Source organism: Chironomus tepperi, unplaced genomic scaffold (assembly GCF_022539635.2).
Source record: "Chironomus tepperi strain 1889 unplaced genomic scaffold, CSIRO-AGI_Ctep_v1 contig_244, whole genome shotgun sequence".
Lineage (NCBI taxonomy): Eukaryota > Metazoa > Arthropoda > Insecta > Diptera > Chironomidae > Chironomus > Chironomus tepperi.
The window spans coordinates 1,862,075-1,877,097 of record NW_027226366.1 but is presented as its reverse complement, the minus strand read 5'-3'; the positions used below and the strand labels follow the sequence as shown (position 1 = coordinate 1,877,097).

The 15,023-nt window shown below is 32.3% G+C and overlaps 1 protein-coding gene across 10 annotated transcripts in view; it reads left to right on the top strand.

Moving 5' to 3' along the window:
• Positions 1-15,023, top strand: part of Dgk (diacyl glycerol kinase 1) — a 68,038-nt gene that overhangs the window by 668 nt on the left and 52,347 nt on the right. For 4 of the 10 annotated variants that reach the window (XM_070641210.1, XM_070641208.1, XM_070641209.1 and 1 more), the window contains exons 1-2: positions 8,812-9,089; positions 13,971-14,632. The gene's annotated coding sequence lies outside the window, so the exon portion shown is untranslated. Of the gene's footprint in view, positions 1-8,811; positions 9,165-13,970; positions 14,633-15,023 lie in introns of those variants that run through there. The other 6 variants (XM_070641198.1, XM_070641194.1, XM_070641195.1 and 3 more) reach the window with 6 other exon arrangements.

Below are 15,023 nucleotides of genomic sequence, written 5' to 3'. Positions count from 1 at the left end.
ACTGTTTCCCAAAAAATCAAAGAAAATTGAAGAATTCTAGATAAATTGATTAGTTTTGGTCCTAAATTGGGGTCTTAACTGATCTACAGGTTCGTATCTCTTTAACTTTCGATACGTTTCATGGAATTTCTGGCACACAGGTTGTCCACTACTGTTCTAACGTCTAATCTCTAGTTCATTGTTAGCTTTTAAACTTTTAACATATCTTTATGATCAATTTGGTCAGAAACTACTAGTAACATCAGTCTGTCACTCAATAACCCAATCCTGGGTTTGGAGCCAGCCCCAGAACCATGGAAAGGATCATGAATTCCTGTCCATTTTGTAAGATTGCATCCATATGCCTCCTTATTACCTCATATCCAATTTCATAATTAGCCAATAAAATGCGCTTTAAAGCCACAGATTATCAAAAACTTACCTAACTAATTTTATTATTTTGCTGACAATTTTTCATGTTGAATTTTCAATTATTTTCCTTAAAGAGCTAAAATATGCTTTCAGCAAACAAGTAAGAAACTTTTAATTTCATGGAGATTTTCATTCGCTGCTGTTCCATTTGCTCAGTTTTTGCTTACCATTCGTATTAAAATCACTCACATCTATGTGGCAATAATAACGTTTAACGTCAATAATGATGGAGACTTATGCTATAATCCTGAATGATAGCTTTATAAAAATGTGAACATGAACGTCTAATATGGGAATGGAAGCTTATTATCATCAAGTTTATTTTTTTTTTTGATGATTATTAATGGTTCTTTACGTTCATTGCCAACATTCAATCGCATTATATATCCACAACCGTATAAAAATGATAAGTCAAGAAATTCTAGGAAAAAATTATTGGCTGAAATCAATATTGAGTGTGAATCCTTGTGGGTGATGTGCTTTAAAGTGAATTTCAATCTGATTAATTTTATGCCTGAATAATAAATTTAGACAAGATTCTATTTATAATTTAATATTAAAATGTCATTAGATATTTATCAGTGCTGAAATTTAGGGTAAATTCTGATGGGGATTATTGACAGTAAAATTATGCTAATTCAGCTGATAAATTGGATTTTAAAATTAAATATTGAAGGTATGACGAAATTTTTCATATCAACAACAGTCATCAGCTCATATCCAACATTCTAAATTTGGAACAATTTTCTTGAAACAAGTCAAAAACAAATACCGAATTGCTTATAAAAATTACAAAAGTGAATATTTGATAACTTTATATTTAAAATTTCATGTTAAGAAGGAGAATTGCGTAACAAATCCATTATATATTAACATCTTAAATAACGAATAACAAGCCGTAACAAACTGATGAATTAATTCTCGGAAACTTTTCTTGATTCACAAATAAAATTTATTGTTATTTATGAGATTGTGTATGTTGTTGTTAGGTTGGGAGGATATTTTGAATTCAGCGTGAATTGTGATGCTTAATATTTGATTTTGGATGAATTTAAAGGAATTTTCAAACCTTTGGTTTAGCTGAAAATTTCAAAAACTGACCGAAAATGTCAAAAACTGATCTTAAGTTACTAAAATTGACCGAAAATTTCAAAAACTGGACGAAAAGTTCACAAATTGATTAAAAACTTCAAAACTGTCCGAAAATTTTAAAAATTGATTCAAAACACCAAAAACTGGCCGAAAACTTCATTGATTGACCGACAGTTTTAAAAACTGACCGAAAATCTCAAAAAGGACAGGCCGAAAGTTTCAAAAACTGTTTGAAAATGTTCAAAATTGATCGAAAAGTTCATAAACAGGCGGACAATTTCAAAAACTGGCCGAAAATTTCAAAAACTGATCAAAAATTTTAAAAACTGGTCGAAAGTTTCAAAAACTGGCCGAAAATTTATAAACTGAACAAAAACTAAACAAAGGTTCAAAAACTGACCGAAAATTTATTGCGATTTTCAAAAACTGGCCGAAAACTTCAAAACTTGATCAAAATCATCTTCAACTTGCGCCCAAAAGAAATTTTTTATCCATCAAGTACGAATAATTCAAACTTTTTATCTGCATTCTCGCGTATAAATCTCAAACTTACAAGAAATAAACTTCCAGTACCATAAATAATTGATGCTTCTTGTTTTTATGTAAAACCATATTTGCAAGACAAAAAAAGGATAAAAAATTCAAAACTTTAGGCACTGCATCATCAGTAAAAAAAAATTTATTGCGTCGTTAAAGAACAAAATATTATTTTTGGAGATTGGAATGCTTTCCTTTCATTCCGTTGTACATCGCAGCCAATGGATCTGCTTAAAAAATAATTGCAGTTTCATGTTTCTATATAAATATTGGGTTTCGCACATTTTTACACTAAATGTGTAGCTTACACATATACACAGCAATTACTCGATGTATAATTTCGGTAATATAATCTAAAAATATTATGTCTATTCATAATGTTAAGCCAAATATTATGAGCCGAGTGACACATGGCAGTAACTTGTGATTATCACTAACTTGTACCAATTCAGCATTTAGCTTAGATGGACTAAGCTGACAAGTTTATGAATTGGACCAATGTCGACATGCTTGTTCTTACAAGATTTACAGCTCGGTGGTGGCACCAACAACAAAAAAAAAATCGTATGAAATGTCCAAATGCCATTAAGTTACGAAGTTAATTATCTTTTACAGACCGTACCATATGTAGACACAAATTTCCATTTTTTATTGTATCTCGTATATCAAATAATTTGATACATATAAACATGAGCGAAATATTGCGAAAAATGGAAGGGATGTAATATAGGAGGGGAGACAATTTGATCCACCTTAATTAATTGATATGTATTCTCCAGGGTCATTGATATAAATCAAATTAATTGCTATTCAGTAAACTTACCAAATATGTTCAGAAGATGACAATTAAGTTTGTCTTTCATCATCTCGTCTTCGATACGGACGAGACTTTTCATTGTCTTCGGTTCTTATTGTTGTTGAATTTCACTTTTTACCGCTTTTTCTGCTTTTTTGAAATGATGCGTGGTTTTGGTTGTTTTGACCGTTACAGAATTATTTGAATTTTGTCAGAATAATTTTGACGGTTTATTTTCAAATAAATATTGACCGTTATTTTAGGTACTTGAAATTATTTCTCGTTATTTAATTTGAAATTATTTTAACCGTTATTTAATTTGAAATTATTTTATTTGAATCTATTTTGACCGTTATTTCTTAAAATGCCCTTTAGTGACACATTCCGTCCTAGATAGACTTTTCACTTGTATTTATTATTGAAAGGAAATGACGGAATTCCATCAAGTCATATAAAAGAAGAAAAAAAGCCTCTTGAGGCATTATTGCCCGAAAAAATATAAGACACGCATTATATTTAGGAATGCTAAAATTGAAAATTGAAAGCACTTCCGCCTTCATCCCTTTTTATGTTCATTCCACGACTCTAATGTTCCATTTTTATTATTATTTCATTCATTCCATCATGTCAATTCAACATTGTAATATTAGGCAGTAGCTATAGCACTGTCATAAAGTACATATTACTTAAATGAGAAATGGATGCCATTGCAAATAAATTAGAGCTGAATGGTAGTTGGCGTTGGTCGTCGTCACTTTTTTTTTATGTTGTGATATAAAGCATGACAGGAATAAGAAGATAAGCTGAATGTACATAAAAGAAGGTCTAGTAAATTAGATTATAGCTACTGTTTTTTATCGCAGAATATTCTTTTCTTTATTCCACAGAAAATGATAAATTACTTTAATTAATCATGATCCAATTTCTTGTGAAAGTTCTTTCATATCCCCGTCAAAAATTTTTCTCTCTTCTCTTCTCCCTTGATGCGATACGTTTTTTTCCTTCTTGCTTTTCATTTTCCTAACTCATCTGTAACTAAATAGCTGTCATTTCATCATAATCTCCAAGCTTATTTTCCATTATCTTTCTCAAATCCATATTTAGACATTTTTTTTTCTTATATATACGTGTATTGATTGAACTTTTAGTATTTCATAAAGCAATTTTCTTCACTTCTTCTGCTTGACTTTCACTAACTTAATAAAGATTGAAAAAAATATTTTGGAATGAGATTAATTTTCGGATTTTTATTTTTTTTGTGTCTTTGGCGATACGCAAGGGATATAATTTCTTGGGAGTGGATGAATTGTCTTTGAAGTTTTATTACATTAACTATGAAGATAACAAGGGAAATGAGTTGGGATTGATAATCTCTTTCTTCTTTCTATCTTTAATGTACAAAGACTTCAAAATCTTACAAAAATGTCAATTAAAAGATGAAATAAATCCTTAAAAGCAGGAATGTATGTAGTTGTTTGACCTAAGCTTCTCATTCTTAATCATCTCAGCCTTAGTTCTTTCCTGATCTCTAAAATTGGATCAAAATTATCATTCTACAATTTTCTTACGATTTTATTTAATTTTCCTCATTTAACAACATTCTTTTCTTGTATTTACTCTTCTTCTCTATGTTTGGATCTTTCTGTGCTCTAAATTCTTTCCTTGGATAGCCTTAAGCTTTCAATTTAATTAAAATTCACTTAAAAATGCTTTCTATTTAAAAACTGTACGAATTAAACTCTTCGACCAACTTGAAGTTGACTTCGAATAAATTTCGATAAACTTAACGACATAAAATTTGAATTTTCAAAGTTCGTTACATTCATTCAAACTCTGAATTCCTCAGACTTTATTACACTTTTCATTGTATGAAGCAATATAAAGCTGTTCATAAAATAAATAAAATTGTTCTACTTATGAGAGTCTATTTTGGATCCATTTCAAAAAGTCCATCAAAATAGAAATTGATGCGGCAAAAAAAATGAAGAATAAATCAGGAAACTTATATCCGTTTGACAAAGAGAAATGTCAAAACAGAAAATGATGTTCTTATTAAATAAGATTCGCAGTATGTCTCTCCACATCTTAAAATATCCACCCTAAATTAGACCAAAAATATTTCCGTCCATGCCTAAAAATTGCCTTCCAAGAATCTAATAAAAGCGACCATTTCATGCACAGCAATCACAGCTAATTACTTGATGTAAAGATGCGCTGCAGTTGTCCGAATCATTAGAAATGATGACTTTCTACCAGAATCTCTTTCATCAACTTTCAGCTATTCGCCATGGGTGGCAAAATTGCTTAATAAAAGAGAGAAAAGAAAAGAAAATTGATGTTTCTTCTGTGTACATCTTGTAGATGACTTTCATTCCTCTTCATGATATTTTCTTCTTTTTGTGAACACGAAAAAAAGAAGAAGAAGAAAGAAAAATTCATTAACCTTCCTTGGGGATACTTAGATTAATACTTTTTGTTTCACTTATAAACTCAAAGATGTTTGACATCCTTTCACTTAATTAAAAATCAGATTGCTTTGGTAATTTTAACGTGGCTGTTATAATCGCTGACATGAATTCGTGAATCTTATGAAAAGAGAGGGGCTGTTTAGAAAATATGTCTTTATGAAGATTAGATCTTGTGGGGGTTTGCTTGAATTGTGCCGTAACACATCTTAATCTAAAGCAGAAAAAGCGGCAATGGTCAAGTGGTTAGAGCGTCGGACTACCCTTCTAACGACCTGGGTTCAATCCCAGGGAAAGTCTAGTTGGATTCGAATGTTTTTTCGCTGTTCTAGTCACAATAACTAGGTTTGTGTGATTCGCGACACACAAATTATGGTTAGGTACGTTGCATTGATATTTCCTGGGTCATGCATCTTAATCTATGTCTGAAACCGCACTCGGCATGCATTCATGGCACTAGTAAGCTGCGTATTTCATATTCTTAGAGAACAAAGACAGATTGTGGCTCTAATAGTACTATTGCACCTGTTATGTTCTTTGATTCTTGAATACTGACTATCACAGATCATCTGTGATCCATGGTCTCTTTTAGTTGGCGTCTAAAACTGGCTTTATCGATGACTGCTCTTTGTTAATTACCAATACCGAATGCTTTATGGTCTCTAATAATAGCCTTCCTCCAATAGTTGTTTAGCGGCCTTCTAAGTGCTCGAAGTTGACTCCAATGTTTTATGAAGGCGAGACGACTCATGTCGAGTTTTCTTAACAAAATCCGAGTTGACTTCGAACTCTGATCCTGCCCATTGGAGCCTCTCGATGTACTCTGTTCCTATATTTGATGAATTAACTACTCAGAACAGCCTCCTGTATATTAAACGTCACACATGAAAGATCCCTAATAAGATTTTAAGAACAATTTTCGGTACTAAAAAAGAGTTAATTAAATTTATGGATTATTTTTTTGAAAAGTAAATCTCTTTTGACTTTGAAAATCTTTTAGAATGTCAGTGACTTTTTTTCATTCTACAAACTTAATCTAATTATTTACTGATTCCGCTCATGCCGAAATAATATCCTTTGATATTCTTATAGATAATCGCACTATAATCTCTAAGTTAAAAAGAAAGTCGACAATTTAAGGATCCATGATTATAAAAAATGAGAACTACGAAAGCTTCAAATAAGACAGTTTCATTTCTATTTTCTCCTTATATCCCTTTCGTGCCACTCTATTTTATTCATAAAAGATTCTCGACTAAATATAATTTACATAAATTTACAATGTACATAAGATGATGCTGAAGATAAGGAAGAAAAATGATGAAAGAATTTCGTTTAAATTTCGCAAGGTTCTGGCGCATTTTTTTACAGTTAGTGGAAAAATTTATTATCTTTTATGATAAATGATATTTGATCAAAGTTACCTTAAGGGAATTTAATATGACTTTTGATTCATATTTTCCACACGTTTTTTTACATTTTTCAAGTCGAGTCAATGAAATTTTTTTGCGAGATTTAACCCGATCGGCACAAATTATTCATGGCTGTCAAGTGGCTGCTACATGGCGATCAAATGACAAGTTTCATGTTGCCATGTTTGATGCTATGTGCTGCCAAGTTTGATTCCATGTGGCTGCTACGTTGCATGCCATGTGGCCGCAATGTTGCATGATATGTGGCCGCTAAGTTGCATGCCATGTGACCGCTCCGTTGCATGCCATGTGGCCCCTAAGTTGCATGACATTTTGCCGCCACGTTGGATGACATTTGCTGATCGGGTTTAAAAGAAAAACAAAAATATTTTCATTCATTTCTTGATAATGGATTTATGGTGCTGTAAAGATTTAAAAAAATTGTATTCAGCTAGTTAAGTCACAATAATTGGACAAAAATTTATCACAAGTTCAGTTAATAAATAATAATTTTAATTAAAAATTTCTGGGTGGTTGAAAAATAACTTTTAATGACCATTTTATTTAAATTGGGGCGATAATTGAGTTACTAGGTGGGTTATTGGTGTTATTTCTGGACAGAGTGTGATTTTTGGAATTAAACAATATGTAGGCAAATCTGTTGATGTAAAATTAAGGCATCTGCGACCTAATGGCAAAGGAACAGCCCAAAAATTTGTCATAATTGCTTTTGTGAAGACGAAGGTTCGATTCCCACTACATGTTGCCAACGATTTGATTAGAAGAACTTGAAGTCGATTCTTATTTTGTATTGAAAACAGCCTAGATTAAGCACTCCACATAAAATCCAAGTTACCTTCGACCATTAATACCAATACCAATAAGATTGAAAGAAAACAAAATCAAAAGAGCAACCTTGAACCTCCCTAAAAAAAAATTAACTTCCAAGAAAAATTCTCATTTTCACTCGACATTAAAATATCAAATTTAAATGGAGATTATTTTCAAGAAGCCCAATAATGATCCTTATGATGTTGCTTGCACAATTTGAGAAATGACTAATGGAATGATCAAGAGGAAGAACCAAGATGTAGACACTTCTTCGTATTCTTTTGTGAGGCAATTTATATTTTGTTCATTTTTGACTTCTTTATGTTTTTTTTTGGGATGGAGAAGAAGGAAAAGTGTCAAGGCATTCAGAAAAGAGCCGCGTGATATTTTTGTTTGGGTTAAAACTGTTGGAATAAGAACATATTGGAACTTAAGCTGGATTAAAGGAACGTGGTGAATTTTGGAATTAAGTTTGAAGGTTAAGTTGACAGGGTTTTTGTAGTTTTTGAAGGTTGGCAGTAAAGATTGGGGCCGACAATAAGTCAGACTGTCCGACAATAAGTCAGACTGTCCGACAATAAGTCAGACTGTCCGACAATAAGTCAGACTGTCCGACAATAAGTCAGACTGTCGGACAATAAGTCAGACTGTCCGACAATAAGTCAATACAATAAGTCAGACTGTCCGTCCGAATTGTCAGACTGTCCGTCATAATTCAGCAACATGTCCAAAAGTCATTTAAATCTTCAATTTGCTGCTTATTATCTTAAAAAATCGTTTAAATCCCTCATCAGAATCACTAAATTGAACGTCAGTCTGCACACAAACTATTCCAATTTTTCACTAGAATTGCTGCATTAAAACTACAATATAGCTTTACTAAACAGCATACAGCATATCTCATATTTTTCATAAATAAGCATAGAAAATCATCCATTTGAAGATAAACAAGCTCATCCAGCATAAACATTTTCAAGTGCTCAATCACTGTGAATGTAGATAAAAAAAAGGCAAAAAAAGAGACGAGAAATAAATAAAAAAAAGTTCAAAGACATTCCTCGTAAAAAAATGAATAAAAGTACATATTACAAAATAGAGACAAATGGCAATTCAATATGACATGAAATAAAGAAAAAGCTCCAAATGTCGATTTTGGATGTGAAGAAAAATCATAAATATACATAATGTGATATTCAACAAATTTTTATTTCCCGTAATATCATGTTCAGTTCCTCTCATTCGTTAAATTTTCTCGCGTGAGCAGCAAAAGAGAGGACGTCGATGAAAATCATTTCCATGAGCACCGAAATAATATAAAGCTCTGAAGCAGACGATAAATTTTCCTCAGTCTCATTCGGTGTGTCGGCATAAGTAGAACAAAGTAGTGGAAAACAGCAATACAGAAGAGCTGAATAAAAAAAAATATAATAATTGTAGTAGTAGGAAGAAGAAAAGCAAGTCGGCTCGCGTTTGTGTATAATTTGTGATTCTACCGCATTAAGATATTTTTATATCAAAAAAATAAATATTAAAACATTCGCTGGTGTTTGTTTTTATAATTTTTTTTTTCTTCTCCTACATTCTTTTATTATCATCATCGTACTGTAACGAGTATTTGCAGTACATAAATCCGATTTCTTTCTCTCTCACATACACATTTTACACATCTTTTTTGGGGGACCGATCAATTATGATGTTCAGAATTATGAAGGAATGAGGAGGGGAGTAAGGGGTATGAAGCTGTGCTACAATATGCCTAGTAAACAATCTTTTGGAGGACTTATACTGTTTAAACACGAAAAAGACGTTGCTGTCTGACTTTTCGTCATTTTGTCTGAATTTCCGTCAATATGTCTGACTGCCTGTCATTCTGTCTGACAGACTGTCCGTCAGTATATCAGACTGTCCATCAACCTGTCTGACTATCCAACACTAAACTAGACTGTCCGACACTAAGTCAGATTGTCTGACATTAAGTCAGACAGTCCGATACTAAGTCAGACTGTCCGACACTAAGTCAGACTGTCCGACACTAAGTCAGACTGTCCGACACTAAGTCAGACTGTCCGACACTAAGTCAGACTGTCCGACACTAAGTCAGACTGTCCGAAACTAAGTCAGACTGTCCGACACTAAGTCAGACTGTCTGACACTTAGTCATATTGTTCGACTCTGAGTCAGACTGTCCGAAACTCAGCCAGACTGTTCGACAATAAGTCAAACTGTCCGACAGTATGAATGATCGTCCAACAGTGTATTAGACTATCCAAAAGTGTGTCAGACTGTCCGAATGTATGTCACACTATCCGACAATAAGATGAACTGTCCGAAATCTTCGCGGATCTATCTTTCTGTCTGTCCTTAGTCATGCCAGAAATTGTCCGACAGTTATACTAGAAAGTCCGTCAATCTGTCTAAGCTGTCCGTCAGCCTATCTAACTGCCCTTTAGTCTGTCTGTCAAGTAAATTTCCAAACAGACATCATTTCTAAACGACTCCCATTTAATATTTTTCAAAATTCTTTAAAGAAGATGGCAAAATGGGTCATTATAATTTTCTGGCGCTGGAAATAGTCTCATTTTTTCTGTTATTTACACACTCATACACATTGTCTATGACTATGACGTAAAGAATAAAAAAAAAAAAGTTTCTTTGTTGGCAAAATTTAATTTTCTCTTCTTTCATTCCAAACCTCCTTCGTCTTCCTCAATTTTGTTTCACACCCAAAGGACTTGTAATGGAACAATATAAAGCAATGTGTTTGGCACAATATGGATTGTTGACGTTCTCGACAAAAAAATAATTTCTTTTCACGAATTTTACATGACTTTTTATAGATGCAGAGTTGACATGCCGCATTGTTTGTGGTGGAATTTGAATCTTTTTTTTAAAGTTACTTCAAAGAAGTTAAAAACTTCCGAGCAATTTCTCCCTATTCGCAGATAGACAACCGTTAATGTTTTGTTTTAGTGATATAAAAATGCCATTACCTCAAAAACCGAAATTTTATGATAAGTAGACTCGAGGCGATATTTCTTTTGAAATTTTTATATGGAGGGGTATTCAAGTGTGGTAGATTATATTTTAGGGGGTAATTTGCGGTAAAATGTTTTAAATTTTATTCAAATTTTATTTTTCTTTAATGTTTTGTTTTTGGATAGGAGTGGCTGGGGAGTTTGTGGATTGAAATAAGTTTTAGTGGATGTTTAAAAGATTATACAGGAAGTTGGGGTAGAAGAGAAAGAGACGGAAAGAGGTTGATAACCCTTCAAGTGACTCCAAAGTTTAAGAAATCAGGTTAAATGCCTGAATATTTAAATAACTTTGTAATTCTTTTTCAAATTTGGCAACTTTGTTGGGCTTAGATATCAGCTGTGATCCATGAACTTTCTTAGATGGTGCCAGAAATCAGCTCCATCACTTGCAATGCAGCCTCATTCAATAGCTTTATTCTTTGCAAAGGTCGAAGTCGAATTTAATTCGAACCGGCTTGCTAAAAACCATTTGAAATTTACATATATTTTTTTTTTCTGCTGGCACTTGTGAAGTATAACAAATATAATACAAAATGACACATTCAGGTCCGTTTTGACAATATTCCACTCTTAACATATGCTTGTAAATCTGGTCATTATTTCTCCCACTACACTACAAACTCCTGACTCGTTCTTTTTTTCAACGTCCTAAGAAGTCCAATTATAGGGAAAACAATTGTGGGATTTGAACCGACATCTTTTTGGTTACTATACAAAATTTGAGCTCGCTTAGCACTTTACCAATTTAACCCACAACTCACCTAAGTGCTTGCTTGAGTACTTTGCGAAACATCTTATTAAATAAGGTTTTTTCGTGCATTTTTTGGTTAATTCTCTCTTGAAGCATTTAAAAAATTGATTAAAACTCCAGAACTTTTATAAAATTTCATAAAATTATCAAAACTTTTCTGTTTTTATCCAATTAACTCACTTTTCCGTGATTAAATTTCACAAAAACTATCAACAAGCAAAACGAAACAACAAGACAACAAACTGAACGTCTGCTAATTCCTTTCAGAGAAAAATAATAAGTTTCCGTATTAAACAATAAACAAAATTTTTTACGCTGTGCCGAAATGCGATAAAATTAATTTCTGCCGCTAAGAAAAGTTGAGGCAATAAGAGACTTGCCAATACCAGCAAATGCCATTAAAGAGAAAAATTTAATTTTTTTATATTTTATTTCGCGGTCATTGAAAGAATTATGTTATTAAGCTGACAACTTTTTTAATTAAACTTTTCACAAAAAAAAGTGGAAATTGGCATGAATACCGGAGGATGAAAGAATGAGAAGGAGTTCAAGTGTTAAAGGTTATACAACATTTGTCAAAATGTAGGAGGATGCTTGCTTGTTAATTGGCAAATATTTACGATAGTTTTGTCATAGGAAAAACATGTTTTTCATGATTTTCATGCATGAAAAATTTTCAAAATTTTCCGAATCAACAAATTTTTTTATGGAAAATTCGTAATTAATTGCAGAGACTCTTGAAGATATTTTGTGTTTGGGGATCATCAAAGTTTTCAATTGACTTTCAAGGGTTTTGTTTATGCATATGGGAATTTGTGAATTATTTGCGATGTTGAGGATTCTAATTTGAGAATATTTAGGTTGAGGTTATGTGATGACGAATTTGGATACAAAGTTGTAATTGCCATGAGGATTTTGTGATTCGTCGTCTTAATGACAACACTCTATGGAACGAATTTGATATTAACATCAAGTTGGGAATTGAACCCACGTCTTCACATAAGAAAAAATTTGAGATTTTTGAGCATTTGCCTAGCCTTTTTGACAACTTTGGGGTAAAGTGTCTTAATCTTCATTTGGCAAAGTTGCCTACTTATCGTTCAATATTCCAGATTTAACTCTTCATCCACATCAACAGAATATGGAAGTTTTACTGTCAAATTCCTCAAACTTGTGTTTCTAACTCAATGTATGACAACATGTGTGTCACAGCACACTTAAGTGCAGTCAAATTAGTTTTGAAGATGCCATGAATCGCATGCTGTGTGTCATTTTAGTTGTGGCTGATCACTTAGATGTGTCGCGTCACACAGGTTGCCCAACACTGCTCTAATTGCTTAAAACATTTTTGTTTAACTCATAACGGTTTTTTATAATTCAAAAATTAACGGTTATTAATTTTTTGAAAATACAAAACGGAAAACTTCAATTTTCAGGTAGATTTCCAGTAGATTCTTCAAAATTTCAACATTTTCACCACTAAGCTGCAAACAATCAACTCATTAATTATAAATATCCTCAAAAAAGCCTGTCATACCCAATTATTAAGCGTCCTTTGATCAAATTTTACCATAAATTTTACATCCAAAATGTGCCGACACCTTCAATTAAACTTTTTATCAAACAAAAATTTTTCCCACCATCAAATCATTAAAGCATCATTAAAAAGTCCTCTTAAAATGATTACATTCATCGTGTTTCATAACATAAAAAAGTTTGAAGTTAGTTTACACTTCTCTGATGGTGTTAATAAGGTTAACATAATAATTTCCAGAATACACGTGCCCCTTTTTTATCCGGTGACATTTATAATTTTCAATAATTACGTTAATAAGACTCGAAAGAAGAAAATAAAATGGAAATAAAGTTTTGCCTTTGAATTTCTTTTTGTTTTGTGTTAGGTTGTGGGTTGTGGAGGTGTCCATCTGTGTGTATTCAAGGTTAAACAGTTCTAGTTCTTTTTAAAGTGTTGTTCTACATTTGTTTTACTGTTCTACTTATTCGAATTTGGTATGAAATGTTGAGGTTTTTGGGTATAATTTAATGCTTACTTGCTTAGTTTGTTAGCTGTTCAGATCATTTGTGAACTTAGGGGCTACCTTTAGGAGTCGTTCGATTATCAGGTGAACTGAGATTGTTCGTTTATTTCATAAGAAGTTTAGATCGTTTGTGTGGTACTTAAGGTTGGATCGTTCGCTTATTATACTCCAGAACAATTAAAACCGATTAATCGCTCCAAAATCCGGAACCAGGTCGAAATGACTCTGGTATGCTTACTTTAGCTTGGCTGTAATAACATCAGAGTCACTCCAGCTTGTGGTCAGATTTTTGATTGATTAACTGATTTATTCTCTTCGTCCACTCGAAGTGCACTCCTGTCAACCCCCAAATTTCCTCAAAATTATAACCTGTCAATGGTCACCCTGCCTATAAATGGCCAACCTGCCTTAAATGGTCACCCTCCAAAAATTAATTCCATTTTTTTATTATTACTGCCTTTAATTTATTCACATTTTTATGTTTATCCCCGCTCATAATTTTTTTGATTAGAGAGCTTAAAGACATCGGATACCTTAATCCCAATGTGTACATGTATGTGTAACTCTTTAATAAAAATAAGAATTATTACAACATTTTCAGAAATGCAAATGAGGTAGTTATGATGATTGATGGCCGATGTATGTGTGGAACAATGTGATGAAAAAAGAATGAGAAAAAAAAAATGAGTTTTGAACATTAAAAAATTGAAAATAAGCGAGAAAAGAGCCATTAAAATTCATTTTACGAGTGAATTTTTTGTGAATTTTAAGACAAGAAAAAAAAAAAAATAAAAAAAATCTTTTTTGAAGTTTAAAGGAATGAAAAATTACAACTAATATAAGTTACAGCACAAACATGTTCGTGAATGTGGCAAAATTCCCATAATATTCATCATTTGTACATAGTGCATTGAATCTTGTTCCGATCTTGAACACTTTTATTGATAAAGAGTGGCTTGGAGGGGAAATAAAGGAACGAGAAAAAAAAAGTTTTATTGATGTGAAAGAGAAAATGAGAAACATGAAAGGTTGAAAGGCGAAAATCATCGGTTAAAAAAGAAAAATTTTTGTGCTGTATATTTCGTCTTACGTCCGCAAAATAAAAAGATTCCCCAAACGGTGAAAAAAATATAATAGAAAAATAATAAAAAGAGAGAAAAAAACACACACAGGCAGGCAGAGAGAGGAAAAAGGCACTTCAAAATATTATTTGGAGGAAGAAGAAGCAGAAAGGAGAAGGAAGGATAACAAACAACACGAAAGGTGAATATTTTTGCATAATAATCAAACACATCCTATGTATTGGGATGTTTGCAAATGATGTCTTGTATGAATTAAATGACTTGAGGTTTGCTGTCCTAAAGAAATGACTGAATCCTAAAATATCCCTAAATATTTCCTAATTTCTTCAAATATTACTAAATATTCGTTCATTTCCTCAAATTTCATTTGTATCATCAAATATCCTCTAATATCCCAAGACTTACGTAGCAAATTGGCAGATTGCTTCGAAGGATAGAAGATTGTACTATAATACATGAGTCAGTTCATGTGTACAAAAGATCTTTAGGTATGTCTCTGCTAGGAAACATTCTAGAACATATCAAAAAATTGCATAGATTGTCACACAACTTTAGACCCAATTTCCTTCCAC